General features: G+C 39.8%; 1 long non-coding RNA gene across 1 annotated transcript in view; it reads right to left on the bottom strand.

Moving 5' to 3' along the window:
• Nucleotides 1-10652: 10652 nt before the first annotated feature.
• LOC117935960 overlaps nt 10653-12984 on the bottom strand; it is a 2862-nt gene continuing 530 nt past the window's right edge. Inside the window, exon 2 of the long non-coding RNA XR_004654854.1 lies at nt 10653-10754. This is a non-coding gene — a long non-coding RNA (uncharacterized LOC117935960). The remainder of the gene's footprint in view (nt 10755-12984) is intronic.

Genomic DNA, 12984 nt, shown 5'->3' with positions numbered 1-12984 from the left:
AATGACCTTTACCATTTCATGAAATGATTTCCTAGAAAACGGACAGAACAATGGTACTTTTCTTCCAGTAATTTGTTAAGTTGACAGTAATTTGAGTTTCAGAGACCTTAGGTGCTCTTGAAGGGCTTACATTTCAGCCATTTTCCTAAATGGGAAGCATATGCTTGTTCAAAATACATTAGTGTTTCAGTGATCTTCTGTGGGAGTGCTGATATTTTCTAATAACAATCTGTCCATTCATAAAGGTTAAGTGTCCTATAATGTTTCAATTCGATACTAGCACTCAAGTATTTTGTGTTTAGTGTGTGGTAATGGAGACTACTTAAATGCCCTATGTGGATATTTTGGGGGGTTCTGAACCTTCCATATGCTTGATTTCATCCTTAGAAGTGATGAAGTAAGAAAGGGACTTTCTCACTTTACTGTAAGTGATTAGTCAAACAACAACCAATAGAGACATAATTTGTTCTCTCTCTCTCTCTCTCTCCTACTGTGTATGGGTGTGGGTGTCGGTGTGTATGTGTGTGTGTGGGGTGTCGTTTTGTGTGTTTGTGCATATGTTTGTACAACCAATTTGTTTATCACAGAAGGCAGACTTGTCTCATTACTAAGGCTACAAGCCACCAGATGCACACACGCACGCACACCAACAGGCAATAAAGCCACTTTGTTTTGTTTTTTTACTCTGATTCCAATGATGGCAAAACTGAAAAGTGCACAAACTGTTCCGTCAAGTGGAATTAACTTACAAATTACTATGAAATGCTAAAAGCTTTAAAGCTCTATTGGCCCTAGGGATGGCAATGTGTGTCCTTCTGTCCTCTACTTTGGGCAGACTGGAATTTGTTAGGATTATTCATGCAGAGCAGACAGATATGAACATGCAGTACCAAAAATGCAGCCAGAAGCAGGTGGTATAGGATCTTTTCAATAGTTAATTAGTATTAACTAATAAAAACAAATTTGGGGAAACAGTTTACATGGTCACATCAGCCCAATTGTAATTCCACTTCAGTTCACGTTGCAAAAGGTTACATCTTATCTGAAAATGGGACACAGTTTGCAGATTGAAGTTGGACTAGAAACCGACCCAAACCTTAATATGTGCTCCTTCTAGCCAGCCTCCTCCTAAAAGCAACACATTCCCTTTGTACTATTTAAAATTGATTTTACTAATGTTATTGTTATAAATATTGTTTAGTTATCCTGTTACATAAAGTGTGGTGTGTTTTATGTGGGTGGCGGTGTATTGCTGGGTGGAGTCCATCTCTAATCCTGAGCCATGTCAGATCAGAATTTAAGGTGATTCTGATGACTTGAGAACATTTGTAAATGGGCACACACCTTCCTACCCGCCTGATTACCTTCAACCTCATTCTCCAATAAGGACTCTTTGCTTTCAGAATACAGGGCTCCTGTCTGTCCCCAGAGTTAAAAGAAAGTCAGCAACATTCTATTGTGTTCCCCTGCTCTGTAATCATCTTTTTTTGTACATCACATCCAAACACAAAACTCATCTTTTTGACCTAACTTTCAATTGGTTGCTTATTTTTCATTATCCGGCTGGCAGGTTGGGCTCAATATGTAATCAAGCCTAGTAGTCCTTTTGAACGGTTTTGAATGTTTCATTGTTAGTTCATTGACGACACAGCTACTCACTTTCATTCCTGGAAGCAGCCTGGTACAACAACAGTCTAACTTGTTGGACAGTACACAAGCCTTAATAAGGGATTACATGTCTGATTATTGGTAATTATTTTTATTTCAATCCAAGCTGATGGAGTTTATGACTGGCGCGTACCATTGGTATACTGCTCCTCTCCTTATCTTCTTTCATTCTTTTCCCACACTCGTCCTCCCCCTAAGCCTGATGTCTGTAGAGAATGAATTTGTGATTATAAATGAGGAATGAATGAGTTTTGCATTGTTATGGCCAGTATATCCTGTGCAGTGTGTGTGGGGCCGGACTGTTACAGGAGGAAATGAGGGATCAGAAAGCTATTAGTGCTCTGATTATATGTGGCTCTCACTCACACACACACACACACACACACACACACGCACAAACACTCTGATGACCGACATACTGACACAAACCCCTCTCTTTCTCTCTGTCCATTTCTGTCCTTTTATGATGTCTTTGTCAGGATTCAAAGTAACACACAAACACACACACACACACACCGTGATGACCGTCATACTGACACAAACCCCTCTCTTTCCATTTCTGTCCTTTAATGATATCTTTATCTGGATTTAAAGTAACACACACACACGCACACCTTCCAACAGAGAGAGATTTAGCATGACACATATAACTAGTAGTTGTTATAAGTTGTTTGTTTTGCATGTGCAGACAGACAAGGGAACCATTTAAAAATGTATTATTGGATTTCAGATGTTTTACCAGGATGTAAATTCAGTGCAAGTGTAGCAGTGTATGATGTATTTCCCTTGTCACACTACCCTTTTCATTGTTATTAAATAATGTGTTTGCACAAAAATCATGCGTGCATTTTCCCAAACCAGGAACTGATATTTTTTAAGGAATTATAGGCCTTATTCACAAATAATTCTTATGAAGAAATATGTGTGGCACATTAGGTTTTCTCCTTACTTCTTACCCATTACATTGTCACCGGCAATGACTCACCAACACCTTAATTACTGGGCGCTGCCACTCATTGCTATATCTGGTCAGGTGACAGCTGCTCCAGTGTGTGTTTCCTACCTCATCCATGAATCTAATTTAGTATACTGTTTGTATAGTGTAAGTTGCAGAAGTATAAAGATTTCGTAAAATGCAAGTAAATACCTCAAATTTATCCTTACATTTAACCTATTGCACAAGGGAGCAGTGGGTACAGCGCCCCGGGGGACCAACGCCAGATCTGAGTCAATGCCTTGATCAAGGACACTGACTGGAGAACCTAGGACATTTTATTTGATGGTGTGGGAAACCAGAGCACCTGGAGAAAACACACAAACTCCACAAAGAAAGGCCCAAAACAACCTGGATATAAACCCGGAAGCTTCTTGCTGGGAGGCCACAGTGCTAACCATTGGGCCACCATGCTCTACTTGCGTAAATGTAGTTTACATTCCACAACTGCACCTATTTTAGACCAGGTTGTGGCAAAAAGGCTATCTGCAGTGTGACACTAGCAGGAGCTTGTATGATTTGTGCTTTACTCATCTGTGCGATGATCATGGGAGCATGCACTGAATCAATGCCAATAGGAAATCAAACCTGTTCCAAAGGAGCATGGCTGAAAATGGCAATCTTCAATATTTAAGAACATAATTTCAATCTTGTATCAGTGTGATCTGAGGGTCTGCATAACTTTCAGGCCAATCAACCAGTCTTACACATGCCGCATCTTGCATACAATCTATCTGCACAAAGATAAACCAAGCAATACGTTCCTCTATAAATCAGTTACACATGCCAAAAGCCTCGGCTACTCTCGCTAATGTTTCTTGCCTGAACTTAAATGATGTCATGTAATAAATATGTTTGCAATTCATGCTACTATCACTGAATCCAATTTGTGCTTCAGTAAATAAACTTTTCCCTTGTGTACCCAACATGCAAAAATATATTTCCAAGTCTAAGCATTTTTTCACAAAATCTTTTCATTTCGTGTTAACTAGCAGATTGCACTGATTAGCACACATTGAGTGAGAAAAAAGGAACTGATCTGGAAAATCAGCTGCTGTAATGCTGTTTTGCTGGATTGACAACCCGCAGACTCAAAGTTCACAAAAGAGCAAGATTGAAGAGATGCTGTGAATCATTATTCTCACTTTTCAAAAACAGGATATTTCACGTGTTAAACCTAAATGGGACTGCAGTGTCTATGGATCGTTACTATTTAAACAAAACAGTTTACAAAAAAAGCACAATTTCATGGTCTGTTTTAGTGAACGAGCACAAATGCCACTAAGTTCTAATGCCATTATTGAATAAGAAGCCCTTAAATTTGTGAGTACACCCTGTGGTTCCACCAGCACTTTCCATATCTGTCTTGATCCTGGGTTTCAGACCAAAGCCTGTGTAAGAGACTTTAGATAAAAGGCGAAAGAGATATCGCTTGACAAATGAATACTACTCAGTACCAGAAAGAATACAGTCTATAGAGTCCACAAACCAGTCAGGAAATGATTTTTTTGGCCCATCTTCACTTTTGCAGAGGTTAGTTTACGTGTGTCCGGACTGTGTTTGATTGATGTCTCGCTGACTCTCCTGATTGTTTCGACTTTAAGGATAGGACAGTTCATTCTAATTGTTTTTTGACCTTTTTGACAGACATTTTGACCTGTTACAGCAGGAAAAGCACAGGATTTATTAATCCTGTGCTCAAGACGGACAGTTTCCAACAGCCTCGACATTCTTTACAGGAAGTCCATATCTCATATAAGGCAGGCCGTCATATCAGTTTGCCGCTGTATATTGCTGGGCCTGTGTTGAAACTACATAAATACATTTAAAACAGTTAACAGTCAAAATGTACAGGCAAAGAAAATCTGAAATATAAAGAGCTCTGGGGCAAGCCAACACACACTTGAAATGACATACAGAAGCTTGATTGAAAGCATTTCATAATTCAACGTGACAGCATGGCATGGCAACTTGAGTGCAATGAGCAAAAACTAGCTTTCCAAGGTTGTTAACATTGTAGGAAAAGTGATTGGCAAGTTACAGAAACAACAATGCAATATATTTAATAGTGTTGTACTCAGGAAGGCTAAACATAACTGCAGATACTTCACATCTACTCCTCAGAGTTTGAGTTGCCTACGTCTGGCTGTCCAATTTCTGGTCCCAAGAGCAGTTGGACAAATTAAGCCAAGTTCTTCAAGCCTATGTTGCTAGAGTAGAGTAGATTATAAATTGGCTTGGCAATCTAACTTTGAAGTGTTATTTGTGTGGTTGTACTTGTTGACCAAGTCTATATCCACGACGTGGCACTTCTGGGATTGTTTAGGTGCCATTTTCATTTCATTTCGGCCGGATGTTTGTTACCTTCCGCTTTCTTTGTGCTTCTTTGAGAACTATGGTTAACTGCTCCTCAGATCTATGCAGTGTACATCCCGACAGCTATCTAGACTATCTGTACAATCTGAGTTTTTGACTAAACAACTTTTGAACGTATGCGTTTCACCAAAACAAGTTCTTTTCCGGGGCCATTTTGGAGAGGCACTGTTTCTCTGTGCTGCCCAAGACAATTGTGATTTGATATGACAATAAACCAGAGAACGTTTTTCTTCCATCCTGGAATGCTGTGTGGACTTGCCAGACCTTCCTCCGTTATTGACCCAACCACACAGCCCTCTTGGAAACTCAAGGAATGTTAATTCAGAACACTTTCAACCCTTTGTTGAACAGAGAACACCATCTATTGGGCTCAGAAACTAAAGAAAATGCTTTGTGAAGCTTCATTTGGATAGCATTACTTAAAGACTCTGTTCAGCAGCCTGCCAGTCAGCTGTTTGTCAATGTTGAATCTATTCAGCCTTGCAGCCAGTGTGACAGTGAGGAAACTTTTTAGGATGTTTCTATGTCTCTCCCACAGACAATGTCTGTACGTTTACACAAAGGTGCAAAACATCACATACTTAACTAAAGGGGAACTGGATTGTGTAAAAAGCAAAAAACATACACATTTTCAACTCTACACTCATTCACCCTCTGTTTCTTTCCCGGAGACAATCGCAGGAATTAGTCACAAGTGCCACATTTTGTAATACAAACAAGAAGCCAAGCTGTATGAGCAGAAATAGCAATTATATTCACATCAATTTCTCTACTGGGTAGCCATCACCCAGGGAGAATCTGATACCATTTTACAAGCACACACAGTGACTAGATAATAGAGAGATAATGAAACTGGCCTCTCTTCTCATTGCACCTGAGTCCATAAACACGGGCCATTCAGTGGCTACATTGTTCTGGATAATTCTAAGGGAATACCTTTTAAAGTTTAACTTTACAGCCTGGATGGAGATTGTGATGTTGGCCAGTCAGCAACATATCTCACCAGCCCTTCAGTGTATTTAACAGGATAGGCATTGATCGCTTCCACCAAAATCCACATGCGCAGTGTGTTTCAGCGAAAGCACTGAAGGCCCTGGTATTATTTTTACATATCATAAAGCTGTTACAGCTGATTAGAAATGTTTTCCTCTGACAGCAGCAGGAGTCCAACATGAGCTGGTTCCCAGCAGGAGTGTTTGTACACATCACGCACATCCTTTGGTCTCATTGGAGCCTGGAACTCCCTTCTCGTATGGCCATTAAAGAACTCTTCAAAGGGGCTAACCTGTGAAGGACAAGGCCCTTGCAAGGTGAAAGAGATGGATGGGTGATGGGCCCTATACACTGCACCACGTTATGTTTTCACCGCAGTACTTTTGTTTGCAACAATTTAACACCTTGCCAAAAGCACAGCATCAACTATATCCCCCACCCAGAGGTAAAATTTGAAGACGAAAGTGTAAGAGGCAAGCACACTTTTCTTCCTGCAGGTTTTGTCACCAACGGTATTCCAGTTTGGACCAATAACGAGGACATAAAGTGTAGCAAATGCGCGAGAACTTAACGGCTGTATTTACAGACTTTGACATTTGATGATATATTCACAGTATCAAAGGCAGACATTTAGTTATTTACACTGTCCTGCTGTCATCTAATGGTAGGTTATTTGATACCATTGTGTATTCCATGGAGTCAGGTCATCTCAACAATTTTTTCAATCTCTATTCAGCATTTGTTCTCTTTGGCTCATGTTTCACCCTTTATCTGCCTTTCTGTCACTTTAGAGATAAAGCTGCTGGTTACGGAAATAATTTGATATGTTGTATTCCTTGACAAATTAGTCATACTTACTCTCTTTTCTAAAGTGAATTAGAATGCCTTTACTACTATGTGACAAGAGGGATTCCTTGGTAGGGGAGCCAGGAATAGTTCAGTTGCGCACATTTTAATTGTTCTTCAATTTTGCATAAAAATAAATGAATGACAACGCTTCTAGTGTGACTCAACAGATACTGATCTAAAATAGGGAAATGGTCTTTAATTGAGATCTGATTTAGACAAACCTTAATGCATGGTGGCTTGCTGAGAGGCTGTGATATCCTCACTCACGTGACAAAATTAAACCGGAACAAAGGACTGATGGACATGTCTAAAGTAGTAGTGACATGTGATAAATGTGATTGTTTTGCTTCTACCTGGAGTTGAATTGATTGAAGCATCACCTATAAAAATAGTAAAGAACCATTTCACCCTTTTTTTTTCTCTTTCTCACTCACACACACACACACACACACACACACACACACACACACACACACACACACACACATACAAACACACAGTGCATGCTGTGTTTTGGGGTTTGACACAGCAGAGAAGCAAGCACTGGCAGTATCTGCACTGCAGGACATCTCTTTGATCATAAGAGGTGTGGGTGTCTGTCTGTCCCAAAGGATGATGATAAGTTGCTTTGATGATGGTCTTGCATTGCTAGACCTTCCTCCGCAGTGCTGTGGAGGAGGGTCTGTATAGTCCACACAGCATCACGGGATGGGAGAAAAACATGCTCTGGCTTATTGGCATTTCTTCAAACGTGTCCCAATCGTCTTGGGCGGCGCTAAGCACCTTAAATAAGGTAGTGTCTACAAACTCACCTCAATTAGAACTTCTCCTCCTAGTTGTACTACAGCACTTACAGTTAAAAATATTTTTATAGGCACTTCCTTATTTAATCATTAAATTAATAGATAGTTTTGTGCTGGCGCACCAGCGGCTACCGATCTTATTTCTCCAGGTTGGAGGATGGCTCGTTTTGATGAAAATTTGGTTGTAGCTCATTGGTAACCTTACTGCGTAAGGAAAGTTAAAAATCATTTGTGATTTAATGTAATTTCGCTATAGAGTAATTGAACCCAGAAGTTTGAATCTGTAAACATCTTTCTAACGTCAAAGACGTCTGTTCAGTTTTTTTTCTTAGCTGACGTGAGAGGGGCTTTGTAGAAAACTCAGATTGGACAGATAGTCTAGCCAGCTGTCTGGATTTACCCTGCAGAGATCTGAGGAGCAGTTAACCATAGTCCTCATAAGTCGACCAGAGTTTAAAATTCCAACACAAAAAAAGCATCCGGCCAAAAATGGGGAACTCCAACGGAATTTCCGGCGGCACGGGAGCAATCCCGGAAGTGGAACCTCGTAGATACCTCCTCATTTATACATTTTGTACAAGTGTTTGTAATTGTGTAGGTTTTAAGAGAAGGTTCACATTTTATTTGTCACAAAGAGTACACTAAAGCCTCCACTAACTTCTCCAAAGCAGATAACAAGACTAGCTGGTACGCCTGTACCAAATGTCATTTTCTTCACATTTGAGGCTACTAATGAGGTTTTGGAATGAAGCTGGGAATGTCTGATGTCATATTTAATAAAGATTGGAAATATTCACCTATTAAATATACACCTATTTTCCCCCTCCTGTTCAATAAACCTGAATCAATGTTTAAGGTCTCTAAAAAAAATGCTAGTCATGATATTTGAGTTGTTGAGTTACTTTGTGAGCACAGAAAATAGTTCATTTCCCATGAAAAAGTCTGCAAGCGCAGACATTTATGTCATAACTTTGGTTTAAATCAATAACCATAAAACACACCAATACTCTCTTCCAATTCATTTTTTTACTTTCTAGTATTAATCCTGGCTTTCGCTACTTTATAATGGAATGGCTTCTATCAAGCCATAATCCTGCCAACGACTCAGGCTTATGGGAAAGTGTTTTTTAACTTGTTAAAGGACACTAAAACATACAAAAATGATATTAGATTGTTTTTCAAAAAACTATAAACAAGCCACACGGCATACTGTTTACAAGGGCTCTGTCAAAGCTGGATTTTTTTGTCATTGGTTTAGTCACAAATGTCAATGGGATTGTGAATGAGGTTTTCTGAAACTTGGCCTGGAAGTTCACTTTGGCTCGCCATACTTATATTGCCTTAGTTAGTGAGCACCTCAACAACTGTAGCAGAAACCAGATTATTGTAGAAAAACAAAACAAAACTAAAGTAAGATGGGTTGACATCGGTCATTAACATGTTCCAATTTAGACACAGAAACTCTTATTAATGTAAAGTTATGAGCTGAGCACCAAGCCATGAGACCTGTCCAAAGATAAAAGACACTTTTAATCGCTCCTCCTGCCAGAAAGGCTTCGTTCGTGTGACATTCAGTCATTGCATTGGTTTATGTTTTAGCAAAATGCAGGGAGAAAACTCATTTCTGATTTGCATTTGAATACTGAAGCTAGGGGAATGATGCATGTTTGTGTTTTGAAGGGCATTTGGATAAATTATGGTGATTTGTTAATTAGTCAGTGGTAGCAGAGTTATTGCTGATGTTAACCCCCCCCCCCCACTGCCCACTATTAATAAATATCAAACATTGTATGGCTATTTACGAACCACATTCTCTGCATTCACTCACTCTCTCACTCACTCAGTCACTCAGTCACTCGTTCACTGTCTGTCTGTCTCTCTGGTTGGTGGTTAGCTATTTGAAAAACGTTAATTTCCTTCTCATTTAGAGGATAATTGTGCTTCACAGCAGCAGTTACCATGTAGAAATGATGAGGCGCTGTCATCAGCCATTCAGGCTAGGAGCGTGTGCACAAATACACACAGACGCATGAAGAATCAGAGAAATTATCACATTCAAAAAATGGTGTAAATCTAGGAATATTTTAGTTTCAACCATGGAAACTGGTTGCAACACACACATACACAAAGTTTCATTTGTTCATTTGCCGGGGGAGTTTGAAATTAACTTGGAGAAAAATACATTTAAGGAATTGTTTGTTTATCAATCACAAAGAAAAGTCCTTTTTTGATGAAACAACTTTTTAATACAAGCCAATGTTCAGCGCACAGGCAGAACAGATAAATGATTGCAGAAGACAGGCACACACCCCCAGAGTTTTTCTATCCACAGCCTCTCTTTTCTTTATCAACTCCTCATTGACTTCACAACTCCCATTAATTAATGGCTGCCCACTTAAGGTTGTGAACTCTGTATATATGCGTATGCAAAAAAAAAAGTGTGAGTGTCCTTTGCGTTTGGCTTCTCTAGTTAATGTAATGATGCAGAAAGAGATAGAGAGAGCTCTGTTAAGTAGAGGAATGCTGCCCTATCGGTGACCAGTGTTTTACATAAAAGCATCTACAGCTCCCACTCCTTAAGACGAGCAACGAGCACTCATGAATACAACTGAGTGTCTCTTTTCAACCCGTTCTCACGGGAGAGCAGAGCAGCAGCGCAACCGCGGCAATGTAAGATGATGTATATTTTTAGGATGACAGCGGTTGATTTGGTTATACCAAAAGTTAATGTTTCAGACCAACGCTATTTCAACATCAGGTTAATTCCAGTGTATCTCACCTTGTACATAAAAAAATTAAAGTAACTTATTTGAAGTACGTAGTAAAATCACTTCACACATGTCACTTAAAACTACCTGGGAATAACCAGTGAATTTGCATTGGAGTTTGAACTTCCCTAGTCTACATCCACGGCGGTTCCACTTCCAGGATTGCTATAGTGCCATTGGAAATTCCGCCGGGTGCCCCTGGCCGGATGTCCATCACCTTCCGCTTAGTTTGTGTTTGAATTTTCAACTCCAGTGGATTTTTGAGTACTATGGTTAACTGCTCCTCAGATCTCTGCAGGGTACCTCCAGACAGCTAGACTACCTGTTCATTATGAGGTTTTCTGTTGCAGACTAAAACAGCCTTTGAAAGTACACACGTTCCACCAAAACAGGTTCCTTCCAGAGGTTATTTTCCAGCAGCACTGCGGCTGTGTTCGATGCTTAGCGCAGCCCAACGACAACTGTGATTGGTTTAAAGAAATGCCAAGAATCCAGAGCCTGTTTTTCTCCCATCCCTGAATGTTGTGTGGACTAGCCAGACCCTCCCCCCGCGGCACTGTGGAGAAAATTCTGGCAAAGTGAGACTTCCCTAAACCAAGTAGTAGAGTATGACGGAGCTGCTAATGTTACTCTAAGATCTGATTTGGGCTCCCAAATAGTGGATTTGCCAGTCCTAGATGTGGCTTTGTCAACTCATTCTCATGAACTGGTTACTATGATATCTTACAAAAAGTTATGTACTTTTTGATATTAAACAAAAATTTGGAGACCGCCAGCTGGTCACGTTACATCGGCTGCAGACGTCCGTGCTACAGTGCAGCAGTTGCAGCTGTTTAAGCCGCAACAAAGCTCCGTGCCGCTAGCTACAGTGCTCCGCGTGGTGCTCCGCATGGTGCTCCGTCAGGTCAGCGGTAGTTCGTGGTTCAAATACTGGAGAATAGGTGACTGCAAGCCGGGTACAGGGCACAAATCGTAACGTTTCACAAATCATACAAATTACAGTGCTTAACTTTTCATAGCTTTTCAAAGGTATGGTTCATGGGAACAGACTTGATCAATAACATGATAGTGTAGTTAGTTGATGATATGCTCATTGCTTTAGAAGTAATGCTAGCTTAACTATACGTGTAGGTAGTAAGCTAGTCAGTGAGGCATGCTAACATGTGCAGTTTACGTTAGAGCAAGCACACATAGCCTAATGTTTATGGCTCCTGTTTTTGGTTTTGAAAAAACAATAATTCAGCCGCTTTTGCACAAGGAGAATTCCCAAAGAGGCCTACCATGCTTTTTACGGTTACAGTGTAATGGGAAAATTACACTTATGATTTCATATATATTTTCTTTATTTTCATTTATTCATTCATTCATTTATTCTTCATTTGTACCTCTGTCAGTTTCTGCCTTACATGAAGAAACCACAGCTGTTTTGAGTTCAAATTTACAATTCAAGGTTGGTGCCCTAAAGTCTAGCAGAAACAGTTGTCGAGGCCTGTGTAAACTGATAGAGGTGAAGGAATAATCTCCCTCTGTCTAAAGGTACAAGGTCTGGCCCTTGGCAGCTATGAAAAAACGACCACTATAAACTTTACAAAATGGGCACAGAAAGAAAGACACATCCAAACCTGTCTCTGTGTCCATGGGTTTAGATTAATTGTTTTCTGTGGATTGTCTCCAAAAAAGGTCCTCCTCCTGCACGAGAATTAGCATATAAACTGAGGGGTTTCTCTATTTCTGGGCCTTACACACTTCCACACTGTCACTGCTGTAACTCTGTATAACTGTTTTGCCTCTTACTTGCAAGTATGATAAAAGATACCAAAACCAAACTTGTGTTCAATGTTCAACAGTCTTTATTTTTGTTTCAACAAAGTCTTATTTTGAAATGTATTCCTGCTGAACAGAAGCTTCCACCACAGCAGCTGAGATAAACATCCAAGTGAAGCAGGGACAAATTGTTGTTTACGCCATTTTTAAGTAATTTATCCTACTATGTTGTGGTGTTGCAGACTCCATCCTAAACGAGGTTTAATAATAATAATAATGATAATGATAATAATAATAATGATCGAGACTTTGTAAACTACTGGCTAATCTTTTATACTCAAATATCACACTACAATGCTTGTAAGGAAACAAGCGAAAATTATTATCAAAAGGGTATAATGACAGCTCCATATTGAACATGTTGGCTGTAGCTTTGAGCTGTCAAGTCGTTCTGACAGTTGCTCCCATGTGATATAATGTCACCCTCAGAAAGCTGTCAGCTGGGCCCCATGTTTAACAAGCTGCCTGCCAACCACACAATTGACACCACCTTGTTAAGAAATCAATTAATTCTCACAGGCGATCCACTTGGGCTTTCATGCAGCTGAAACCTGCTGCTAAGCTGCTCTCTCTGGGTTAACACAATTTCCCATCTGTAGTCTTTCTGTAATATAGCATCACATGAAGTATCAATCATGACCAGTTGTTTGTGACATAACAATTAAATTCAAATTAATCTGTCTAATTTGTGGTTTTACTTGCTTTAGAA

The sequence above is a fragment of the Etheostoma cragini genome, chromosome 20 (assembly GCF_013103735.1).
Source record: "Etheostoma cragini isolate CJK2018 chromosome 20, CSU_Ecrag_1.0, whole genome shotgun sequence".
In the NCBI taxonomy this organism is placed as follows: domain Eukaryota; kingdom Metazoa; phylum Chordata; class Actinopteri; order Perciformes; family Percidae; genus Etheostoma; species Etheostoma cragini.
Note: the sequence above shows the minus strand (reverse complement) of the source record. Positions and strands in the feature narration are given on the sequence as shown.